We start from the raw sequence: 12,838 nt of genomic DNA, 5'->3' as shown, positions 1-12,838 counted from the left end.
CATACAAATATAAATATACATACATGTCTATTGTTCTATTGTTAGTGTTAAAATTAAAACAAAAAAGCAGAGACTGGCCTTGAAAATTCTCTGAGCAGACAAAATCAGGTTAGTCACACAAACAAAGTTTAATTTAGCTTATTTTGAAAAACTAATTTGACCTGGGTGGTTTCTTGCTTATGCCCCTGGAAATCATAAGCAAAACTCAAACTGAGACCATGCAACTCAGACTGGGACTTGAACCCATGCACCAGGACTCAAACACAGCCAAAACCCAGATTGGGACTCGAACACACGTTCTTTTGACTGAGATCACACACCTGGTCTCAGGACTTAATGAAGCTCAGGTTCTTGATGTCTCATCACAGAAAGAATTCAGTAAGAGACAAAGTGATAAATAAGAAGTGGATTCATTTAGAGAGAAACACACTCCACAGACAGAGTATGGGCCATCTCAGAAGGCAAAAGTGGCACCAAGGTATAGGGTTGTCAGTTTTTATAGGGGTGGGTAATTTCATAGGCTAATGAGTAGTATTCCAGCTCTTTTGGAGGAAAGGGTGGGGATTTCTAGGAACTGAGTCACCACCCACTTTTTGACCTTTATGGTTGGCCTTGGAACTGTCATGGCACCTGTGGGTGTGTCATTTAGCTTGCTGATGTGTTGCAATGAGCATATACTGAGGCTCAGGGTCTAGTTGAATTCAACTTGTCTGCCATCTTGGACCTATTTGGTTCTAATCAGTTTATGTCATGTTCTCCAGCTATGTCATTCTTTTAAAGGTTGTGACCTGCCCCTTTCCCTCCTGTTTCAAAACTGTTTTCCAAAATTGAAATGAGGTAACCAGTAACCAATTCCCTATCATTTAAGAAAATTCTAATATTATAACCAATCATTACAAAGAGTAACTTAGTCATTGCCTTCCCACTATATAAGCTGCTATAAAACAATATACCACTGAGCTCCATTCATGTTTTGGTTTGAGTGCTCCTGGCTTGCAAACTGTTTTTGTGTGTGTGTGTTCATGATAAACTTTTACTAATTACTACCACAGTGATTCAGTGGTTTTACTTCTGTAATTTCTAAACTTTAACATTGATTTAATATGACATGATATGTATGTGTCCATAAATATATTATATCTTTCACATTTACATATTTTTAGGAAATATTTTATAACCATAAAGCTACTGAGATCTCTAAAGATCTGTACTGTGCTTATTCTAAAAAGAGAAAAACCAAGATTGCAAGCTAAAAAATAAAAAAGCTTATTTTTATTAGACATTTTATATTTTAAGGAATTAGGAGTAGGGGGAAATTCCAAGTAAAAAACGATTTTTCTTCAAAAACTTCTGACTACTTCATAAATTGAAACTTCCTGAGGACAGATGGACACCTGCTAGGATTTAATAGTGCATTCTGAGGCACTTTCCTTTTTAGTTGCAAATTTCTGCTGTTCATTTCAAGTATGGTTTTAAACTTTGTTTTTACTTTTAAATAAAAATTCTTCCTACTCTTTTGATATGCTGATATCCTATGATATCTCACCTTTTATTCAAACTACAGTGAATACTTCCTCCCTAGTCTCCTTTTGCCTATCTTTTTTTTTTTATTCCCCCAAAGGCATTTCCTTGAAATGTAATACATGGCTTTATACTTCATAAACCCATGGAATTTAAAATCTTTTTTACCTATGATCTCATTTCTTTGATTCCTTCCCACTTTCAAGCAATTCCTGCATGGTTGTGAAACATACATTTAGAATAATTTCTTCTTGTTGAATTCTCTAGTTTAGACAATGTAATTGACCTCTCAGAAACCAGGAAACCTTTCTGGTCTATTTTTAGCTATATTTGTCACCCACCAGCTGTCGAGGTAGTTAAAATTCCCCTGGAGAACACTGTTAAACAGTGTTATTGAGTGTTGCATTTCAAGTTCAAAATTTTACAGCACTGAAACCTGTGCTGTGTGCATAGTGGCTTCACCTCTTAACAGGGATCAATATTGCTTTTGTTCTGCTTTAAACTTAAATAGAAAGAGTGTCAGTAAACTCTGATCAAAATCATATAAATATGATCTCTTCCTTTATCAAATAAAATTAAGACAAATATTTCTGGATAATAGTAGATAAGCAGCACAGTAATTTTATAGATAACATCCATATTTTTTATATGACTATCAGAAAAATTTTCCTCTTAAAAACAGAAAATATGTTTGGAAAATTACTGAAAATAGGGAGAAATTAGGTCAACATGTAATATAAGTGCTTTGTATTTAAAATGAAATACTGAAGTAAAAAAGAATGAAATAATTATAGATTTGAAATATGTAAATTGAAAAACAATTTTCATCTTTAAAAATAATGCCTTTCTGTTTTCACATAAGTCTAAATTTTGTTGTAAGTAAATTTTAGAAAATAGAGCTTTAAAATAGTATATTGTACTTGGTCTATAGTTGCTAAATTTCACAAAATAAAAGAATTACAGGGCTTCCCTGGTGGCGCAGTGGTTGAGAGTCCGCCTGCCGATGCAGGTGACGTGGGTTCGTGCCCCGGTCCGGGAAGATCACACATGCCGAGGAGCGGCTGGGCCCGTGAGCCATAGCCACTGAGCCTGCGCGTCCGGAGCCTGTGCTCCACAACGGGAAAGGCCACAACAGTGAGGGGCTCATGTACCACAAAAAAAAAAAAAGAATTACAAAGGTGAAAAGCATGTATAGTTTTCAACAGCTCTTCATCCACTGAAATTAATTGACCATAAATTTGTTAGCAGTTGGACTCTGAAGTGGGATGGGACAAAGGTACAGGTACATATTATTTTAATGAACAATGATGTGTGAAAGGAATCATAGCCTTGTCAACAAGATAATGGTGAATTATATAGCTTATTTGTGGATGAAAGGCTGTGTGACAAGCACATGGAGTAATCTGTAAAATATGCCAGTTAAAGTTCTTATTTGAAAAGGAAAAACTCAAGGAAGTGCATAGCTTTCAGGACATGTCCATTAAATAAATATACTGAAGTCCTGTTTCAAAGATTTTGGATGAAATAGAACAATTTATTGGTTTTCTATTGCCTCTGTAACAAATTTACCATAAACAGTAGCTTAATGCAAGATACATTTATTATCCTACAGTTCTGAAGGTCAGAAGTCTGACATAGGTCTCACTGGACTAAAATCAAGATGTGGTCAGGGCTGAGGTCCTTTCTGGAGGCTCTAGGGGAGAGTTCACTTTCTCCTTATTTGGATTCAGTTTCTTGTGGTTGTAGGTCTGAGATCAGTGTATGGGTTCAGAACAGGCTTCCTCAGGATGTGCCACTTGTGGCATGTGGGTTATTTTGAGCTAAAGGCAATGAAGACCATGCAAGCTCAAGAGAAACTGCTACTTCCTTAATTAACTAGAAGAATTTAAATTGGGGCTTTTTCCCAGAAAAAAAGTTATTCCCAGAGATACATTTTATCTAGGTGGCCCCATATGTATGGCAGGGCAAACATCTAATTACCAAACATCTGTTCTTCCTCTTATTATCCTGGGAATGACCTTCCTGTCCTTGAAAGCCCCAGGTCCCTATCCCATTCCTTATCTCTGGATGGCATGTATATCTCATTTTAATTTTTCTGTCTTTGACCCTCTTATGTATGTGGGATCCCTGTAAGTATGAAATTAAATTTGATTTTCTCCTGTTAATCTGTCTTATGACAATATAATTCGTAGACCAGCCAGAAGAACCAAGAAAGGTAGAGGACAGTTTTCTTCCTCCCTGACATCAGCTCTTCCTGGCTGGCTGTCAGCTGTCACCTCTCAGCTTCCAGAGGCTGCCTTTGATCCTTGAATCATGGCTGTCTTCTTCCATCTTCAAAGCAAGTAACAACATGCTGAGTCCCTCTCATGAATCAAATCTCCCCTTCTTTCCTCTCATCTCTGACAAAGCCAGGAAAGGTCCTCTAATTTTAAAGATTCCTGAAGTAAGATTGGGCCAACCAGGACCCTGCCCTTAATCACACCTACAAAGTCTCTTTTGCCATGTGAGGCAACATATTCATGAGGTTCCAAGGGTAGAGTATAGACATCTATTGCAGGGGGCCCTTATGCTGCCTGCCATGACTCTCGACATTGATTACTTTACCCAGTGCATTTGTTTGGTAAGGCTGACATAACAAAATACCACAGACTAGGGGCTTAAACAACCAACATGTATTTTCCTCACAGTTCTATAGGCTACAAGTCCAAAATAGAGGTGTCAGCAGATTTGATTTCTTCTGAGGCCTCTCTACTTGGCTAGCAGATGGTCACCTTCTTGTTGTGTCTTTACATGGTCTTTTCTCTGTGTACATGCAGGCCTAGTATCTCTTTGTGTGACCAAATTTCCGTTCCTTAGAAGGACACTATTCAAATTAGATTAGGGTCCACCCTAAAGTCCTCATTCTAACTTAATCACCTCTTTGAAGACCTACCTCCAAATACAGTCACATTCTGAGGTATTGAGGATTAGGGCTTCAACATATGAATTTTGGGGAAAGGCAATTCAGCCCATAAAAGACAGTAATTTGGTCATTATGAGAGCTGGGAGTTTACAATGCCACTTCTCTCAAAGTGCAACTGAGAAAACCAGTAATCAGATAAACCAAGTAGCTCAAGGTTATGTAGGCAGTCCATTGTATGTCAAGAGCTCCAATCAAGTACAGCACATTTGCAGTGCAAACTTAACTTTCCCAATATGCCATGTTCCCCCTCCACACAGTCATATAATTTTAATACATATCTTACCAAAATTCAATTGTAGGGCTTGATTTTGCAAAATGAGCACATAAAAGAATAGTAATACATGCTTATATACTGTGGTTTCTGAATATGAAACACTATTTTCGGGTGTTGGGGGGAGATCCATGTATTTTCACAGGCTTAAACTTCTGAATGATTGGCTCTCCTGAGTTTTGTTTTGTTTTATGTTTTTACCAGGAGTATGTCTTTTCAGGACTCAAGGAAAACACCTCACCACATTAAACATAAACTAAATTAATTTTAAGGACTTAATAGATATATTCAGTCTACCACATAATAATGAAATGACTCTAGCTCTGACTTTAAATAACACATGGTGAACTGAGGCATCAGAAAAGGAAACTGGAAATCCTAATAGACTGTGGGTTTATGCTATGACTTGGGGTAGTCCAGGCTTCACACAGGAGACACACAGAGAAGAAATGGAGCAGTTGAGGGGTTGGATTGGGACAGCTGACTGGAGGAGAAAGCATTGAGTTTGCCAGGGGAAAGGGAGTTGAGTGGAGAGAGAATGGAAGCAGCAGTGTGAATTCAGCAAGTATGAGGCTCAGAATAGAGAGAGACAGCATTGGTAATTTAAAGAATGACAGCATTGTTAAATGTAAAGAACTGAATGTAAGTTAGTTCATTTTGCCCAGAATCTGGAGTACCATGAGTGGATCTGAAAGGTAGAGAGAAAAGGCAATGATTGGAAAATGGTACATTCGTGGAAAGTTATGAAAATAGAGATATAACCTAGGTCCTCACGATGAAAGGCCTAGTATGCTCTCCAAAAACGTTAGGATTTCATCATGAAAGCAAATGAGAGTTCCTGAAGAACTGAAGTAGATAAATAGAATGAACATATTTATATTTTATCAAAACAAGTCCAGTTGATGAGTAAAAGATAAATAAGGGTGGGATATGAGAGTATGAAACAAGAAATAAAAAACTGCAGCAATAATAGAAAATAATAACTAATTGAACTCTTATTATTTTGGTGGATGCTTAAATGATGCACTTTCTATCGACTTAACTTTTGGAGTAGGTATTCTTTTTAGCCATATTTTAGTAATGAGGAAACTCAAATCAGAGAATTCAAATGACTTTCCCAAAATAAAATATCTGTTGAGTGATAGAGGTATGATTTGAGGTCTGGCAATCTGACTCCTGAGCTCATGCTCTTAAATACTACACAATCCACATCCTCAAGGAAGGTAAGACAATGAAATAAAGTCCAGAAGACTCAGGACACAGGAAAAACAGACAAAACAGGTTAATATATTGATTTTAAAGTTGAGGAAGGTAAGAAGGATGCTAGCTCAGGAAACCCACCTTTACAGAAATCTCTGTGATTCCATGGCAATTTGTGTATTCCTCAATTGCATACATTTTCAAATTTACTTTTAATTGTGGGTTTGCTTTCTCCTTCTTATACCTGACTTCAAACTCTTCATGGATAAGGATTAAGTTTTAAGAGAGAGAAGCCTAGAATAATCTGTTATAGAAAGAATCAGAGAAGCTTCTCTTTCCTCATATTAAACAAATCTTGAGTGTTGATTCTTAATTAGTCACCTACTGATTATGTGCTCCTTTGACAAGTTACTTCATTTTGTTAATTATTTCATTAATTACATATGAATTTATGACGATAATGAAGATTTCACTTTAGGATTAATTTGTCTATGTAGCTGCAGCATTGGTTAGTAAATGTTAATTATCTTTGCTTCATTGTTTTGGTCTTCAAGGAAACTTCAATCAGAGGATAAGTCATCTAATACTGTTTAAAGTATCTCTATTTTTCTCATTTCCAAAGAGAAAAGATGCAGTTGATTCAGTATTAAAGGAAGTTAATGTGAAGAAAAAATATTATAATATTAAACTATTATTCAGCTAGATTCTTATGTAAATAGCCTTTGTGTCAAAGATACATACACAAGCAGAGATCACTACTTTAGCATATCCCATTGCACTCAGCATTACTCCCAACCAGGACCACTGTCACAGGCTGCACGTAGAAGGACCCCATACTTGCTTTCACGCTCTGCTGTTGATACGTTGAAATACCTAATAATTTTTGAAAAAGAAGACTGCACTTACATTTTGTACTTAGTCCCAAAAATTGTATAGTTGGTCTAGTTCCCACCTATTGAAATATAGATAGCTGGCACTCTCCTCCTTACTCTTTCAACATTAATTAAAATTAAATATATCAAAACCCAATTAATTCTATTTATTACACATAGATATTGAGAATTCTAGAAAATCACAACCTTGCAAATGTTCATTAACATTAAATACATTTAATGGATTTTTAAAATTTAACTGCTCTAGGTCCCCAAGGCGAGGTATCCTCACCAAAAATCTAGGTTGCACAATGTATTTGGTTTTTGACTGAAAATTTTACCCATAGCAGTGCCAGGACTCACATTCTAAGTATCTCCTTTGTGCCTATCCTTCTTCAAAGACTTCAAAGTCAGCTACTGTGGTATAACCCATATATAAAGAAAGGGAAAGGGAGGGATATTCTCCATTGTATTTCTATATTTTTATTTTTCTTCTATCTGAAACCTTCCCAGTTCTTTTAGAAGGTTTTCTCAAATTTTTTTTCCCACTTCTCCTAGTGATCATCTAATGAAAAATCTACAACTGGTTGGGCTAGGAAGGTTAATTCTTTACACATTCATTTAATAATTTTTATTAAATCACTATACTTCACCTAGCATTCACCTAGCAGAGGCTATAGCAGTGAGGAAGCTACAAAATCCTTTCCCTGTGGGAGCTTAAATTCTAGTGGTCATTTATACCTTTTAGGTAACTCTGGCACACATAATATCAGAACTACAAGAACAAAGCCCATTAATAACTTAGATATCTTTTCTTTTCTAAATACATTTTCATTTTTCATGGGCAAAATTTTGAGGTTTTTTTTTTTTTGAGCTGGAAGGAAATTTTGATGTCACTAGTCTTAGGAATGATAGGGTTTGTGGATAAATCATTCTCTTAAAAATCAAATTCTCTTTAAATGTGAATCTACTCATCTATTTATTTTACAGTATTTGTTGTACAGTTTTCAGAATCCAAAAAAAGGGTACTAAATGTCAACTAAAATTACGACTGAAAACAAACCTATTAGGGAATACAGCTATGATTGAATCAGATTATCAGCTAAGATTATACTGTTTTTCTGAGATTTAATGAAATTTGTGTTTCCTAAGATATGTCTTAACACTCTGTTCTTCTGTTCTTTCTTAAATTCTTTTCCCCATTTCTGCTTCCAAGTTCCTTCTGCTGAGTTATACATCTCACTTTTACAACTGTTTCCTCTTAGCCTCTCACAAATCCAGTTGTAAAATACAGTTCTCATCAGTGGATGTAGCATATATTAGAAGTTTTGAAACAAAAAGGTCTTTTGCTCCACAAAACTCACAAGTGAATATTTAATTTTTTTTTATTATTACTTAGCAAGAACTTTATTCTTTATTAAGAATTGTTCTATATCAGTTATTTTGATCACGTTGAAAATTTCCACATAAATTCTAGCTCCAGACAATGATTCTTAGGCTATTTTCATTTTTATATTTTGCCCTCTTTTGGTGTTTAATCCAGCCTCCAAATTCCTGTTCATTTGCTATCAATGTAGTTTAGCTGATTTCTATTTTTTGCCTTATATAATCACCTATATCAAATGAGTTTTAGCAAAAAATGTCAGTTTTATTTCTTAGAGGTAATTTGCTGTAAGAAGTTTAAAATAATACTTTAAAAACTACTGTAAGTAATTGAGTTATTTAATATAATATGTACAAAGTTAGAGAAGTACAGAGCACTATGGGAATCCACAGGAGAGGTATTTTGGTGATATTAGGATGGGCTGGCTCCCCAGTTGAAGTGGCACTTAAGATGAGAAGCAATGAAACTATGTGCTATATATAGACTGAGGAAAGGAAAGTGTTAAATACTCAAAACCAAAGCTGAGAAGATACTTGGGAAAGTGACAAGAATTCAATATGCTTGGAGGGTGGCGTGTGGAACACAAGGAGATGGATGCAGAAAGGAGGCGAAAGTAGAACAGGGTTATGATCACTAGGGATAATCACTGTAGGCTATTAAAAAGTTTGAACTTCTTCCTAAAAATGAAAACACTGGAAAGGTTTTAAGCAAAGTGATAACAATCTGTTCTCTACTTCAGAAATTTTACAATGGCTACAATAGCCACAATGGATCCCAGGGAACAAATGTGAAAATTCAGAAACTAGTCACGAAGTACAGTATTGTGGAAATTCAGGTGATAAATGATTGTGGTTTGAAGCAGGATAATAGCATAGGGAATGGAGAAACAGGAAGAGGTATAAGAAGGTTCACTGTGAACCAATGTTGACAAAAATTCATTGATTTTGAAATGCACTGCATGTTAGAGAAGTCGGTTGATTTATATTTTTGATATTAAAGGCAAAGTGTATCTGACTAAACTGATTGTCTGTTATTTAAGTGGTTTTTGTTGCCTGTCCCCAAGATTTGATTTACACTTTGGAAATGACAGAAAATGAAAAATTCCTTTTATACTTTTTAACTTGATATTTTTAGACAAAATACCAATAAAGAAAAACAAATGAGTTACACAATTTTTTCCCTCAGATAAGAGAGGTGGAAATTTAAGACTTGCTTCCTTTATCTTTTCAGAGAATCCCATTGAGTTTAGGACTGGGAAAGACTTTAAAGCACTTTCTTTTCAAATTACATATTTGATAAGAGGATTCCATTAAAAGCATCCCTATGAGGGTCACATAATCTGGTGCTTCTCAAACTTCAATGTGTATATGAATGACATGAGGATCTTGTTAAAATGTGAATTCCAAGTCTGTAATTTTGGGAGGAGTAATTTTAATAAGTTTTAATGTGAAATTTTGAGGCTTTAATACTATTCCAGCTGTTGCTGATGTTCTTGATGGACTATATTTTGAGTACTATGGGTCTAACTTACACTTGAAAACAACTCCTAGTTAAACCAAGTTCATTGCTAATCCTGACATTATGGCATTATGAGAGAACACTGTTGAGTCCAGAATTTAGGTTAAATGAAAAAACGTTTATCTTTTATTTATACATGTTTACTATCTCCTAATCTGAGAGCCAGCTTAAGCTCAAGTTTTCTCTGCAAAGTGAAGGGTAGATGGTATCTTTCTGTAGGACTCCTTGAATTAACTAGGGATAACTGATTGATCCACATAACCCAGTGAATTAACTGAACAAAATAGGCACCATTTAATTTAGTTTAAAAGTGATAGTGTAATATATCTACATCTACAAGCAAATTCCTTCACTTTACGTATTTTTTGAAGATTCATTTACATGAATACTACTTCAGACTAAGCTTTAGAGACATATCACCAAATCTGGAAATACTTAGTTATCTTAGCACATTTCAATTTGCATCTTATCTTATATAAATATTTTGGAATGAATACTGAAAGCCGTATAGTTATAGAATTTGACCCCATGTTTGTCTGTTTGAAAGCCTTTGTTTTTTCCATTATTACTTGACTATCTGTATTTTTTCTCCAATCAAAGTTAAATTGTAAAAAGATCAATTTAAGTCCATTTCTATTTCTCTTATCTATAACATTCAGTAGTAAGAAGAAAAAGAAGAAGAATAAGGTCACCTAATTCACAGGTTCATTTAGTGAATTAGAGTCAATATGAGTACTCATCTGGTATACAGAAGGTGCTTATAAATTGTACTGGTGGGTGTAATTAGTAGAATTATTAAAGTTACATCCTCAAGCTCTTAAAAATAGTCAGTATCCTTCTCACTGTCAGAGAATGTGCAGTGAAGTTGGGAGACTTCCTGCCTCATTCACCAGGGGTCTCTCTTGGGGCTTTTCATAGGCTCCTAACTTCTTTATATATATATATTTTTTCATTTTCAATAACATTTATCGTTTTCTTTCTAATTTTATAAGGAATACATGTTCACTGCAGACAACTAGAAATACATAAAAGCACATCAACAGACACTTGGTTTGCTTCCATATCTTGGCTATTGTAAATAATGTTGCAATGATAATAAGTGTGCATACATCTTTACATATTTTACAATTTATAGAAATACGGGTGGTTTATAACAGTATAACTTCACATGCAGAAGAGTCGCTCCTATTGTTAAACTAAGTTAGAAATTTAGAATGAAGGTCAAACCAAGGCGTGTGATTTCTATAAACGTTTCACAGACTCACTAATACATTTTTGGAGAGTTTAACTTCATATTTAACTTTCATTTAAGAAGCTTCAGTGGTCTTTCACATGTCTAGTGTTGTTTTGAAAAATAAGAAAAGAAAACACAAGACAAATATTATTCCTTAAATTATTTCTGGTTATAATTTTAAAATAAAATAAATATTTGATTTAGCAATAATATGTGAATTATTGGCAGTGGTGAGGTCATGAATGTAAATGAGCTGGAAAAGTTCCACATGACATAAAGTCCATTTAGAAAAAGTGAGAAAATTACTGGCCTTGCCATATGAGAAATATTTATGTAATTAGATTGATTTTTGGTGTATTTGTTTTATGCTTGAATTTATTAACTGATCATTTGTAAAGTTTATAAAACTTTCTTTTCTGTTCATTGTTTATGCTTCCTATTTAGCTGTGCAGTGGAATCAAAGACACATGAATGAATATAATGTTTTTATAATTATTTGTTCATCAGCAATGAGCATTCAAGTTTTTCTGGTATTATGAAATCATTGGTTTGATACAAATAATACACAATGATTTTACTAAGTCAGAAAGTGACAATATAGAGTTCTCATCTAGTGGAACATTTTTGCTTGGACAAAATTATTTTAAACAAAAAAACTAATAAAAGCAAAACAATAGAAAACAGTAACAGTTTGTATTGCCTTTGTAGTTTTAAGTTTTGTCTAAAATTTCCTGTTTTCCTTCAATAAACACTTATTATCAGAAAATATATTTGTTTAGTTGACATATTTAATTTTTAAATAATCAACTTGCTAATATTAACTTAGTTAGCAAGAACTATTACCTCATATGAAGTAGCTAAATCTATTTACACAACTAAAATCCATCTAAAGTGTCAATATCCTCTTCCACCATATTGTTTCACCACACAAACCTTCAGTGGCAAAATCTCATCTTTTATGAAATAAGTAATCTTTTTTGTAATGTGATGGCTGTATGGGGGTAATGCTTAGAATTATTATTATTATTATTTTTTTTTTTTTTCTGTACATGGACCTCCCGTTGCGGAGCACAGGCTCCAGACACACAGGTTCAGCGGCCATGGCTCATGGGCCCAGCCACTCCGCGGCATGTGGGATCTTCCCGGACCGGGGCACGAACCCATGTCCCCTGCATCGGCAGGTGGACTCCCAACCACTGCACCACCAGGGAAGCCCAGAATTATTATTTTTAAGAGGAGAATCTCTAGCCCTCCTTGATCTATAGCCCTCTTATATACACAGCCCTTGAAACATGGGGTATATTGATTCCAGACAGCCTCCTATTAAAAAAAAAGATCAGGTGCTTGTTTTGGGAGTACATATTGTAAAATTGGAATGAAAACACCTAGACTAGCATGGACCCTGATCAAAGATGACAGACAAATTTGTGAAGCGTTCGTATTTTTATTCTCTAATGAAAATTAAAGTAGCTGAGTTTTGTTTTTTCATTTTTAAAGATTGAGCTATATGATGCCTAGTTAGGTTTAAACAAATGAGACACAAATGAAATAAAAATAATATAATTTTACTTAAGAGCTCACAAAAATGAAGTAATTTATAATTTTAAGAAAATTTTCCTTGGTATGCAGCCAAATGTTAATTTTTGTTTTGTTTTTTTTTTTTTGCGTTATGCAGGCCTCTCACTGTTTGTGGCCTGTCCCGTTGCAGAGCACAGGCTCCGGACATGCAGGCTCAGCGGCCATGGCTCACGGGCCTAGCCGCTCCGCGGCATGTGGGATCTTCCCGGACCGGGGCACGAACCTGTGTCCCCTGCATCGGCAGGCGGACTCTCAACCACTGCGCCACCAGGGAAGCCCCAAATGTTAATTTTTAAAT

The 12,838-nt window shown here is 35.0% G+C and overlaps 1 non-coding gene across 1 annotated transcript; it reads left to right on the top strand.

Moving 5' to 3' along the window:
• The first annotated feature begins 12,302 nt into the window (after positions 1-12,302).
• On the top strand, positions 12,303-12,409 carry LOC132521474 (U6 spliceosomal RNA). The gene has a single exon (XR_009540912.1). It is a non-coding gene; the product is annotated as a U6 spliceosomal RNA (small nuclear RNA).
• The last annotated feature ends 429 nt before the right edge of the window (positions 12,410-12,838 follow it).

The sequence above is a fragment of the Lagenorhynchus albirostris genome, chromosome 5 (genome assembly GCF_949774975.1).
Source record: "Lagenorhynchus albirostris chromosome 5, mLagAlb1.1, whole genome shotgun sequence".
Classification (NCBI taxonomy): domain Eukaryota; kingdom Metazoa; phylum Chordata; class Mammalia; order Artiodactyla; family Delphinidae; genus Lagenorhynchus; species Lagenorhynchus albirostris.
The sequence above is the reverse complement of the archived record's forward strand: the minus strand, read 5'-3'. Positions and strand labels throughout refer to the sequence as shown.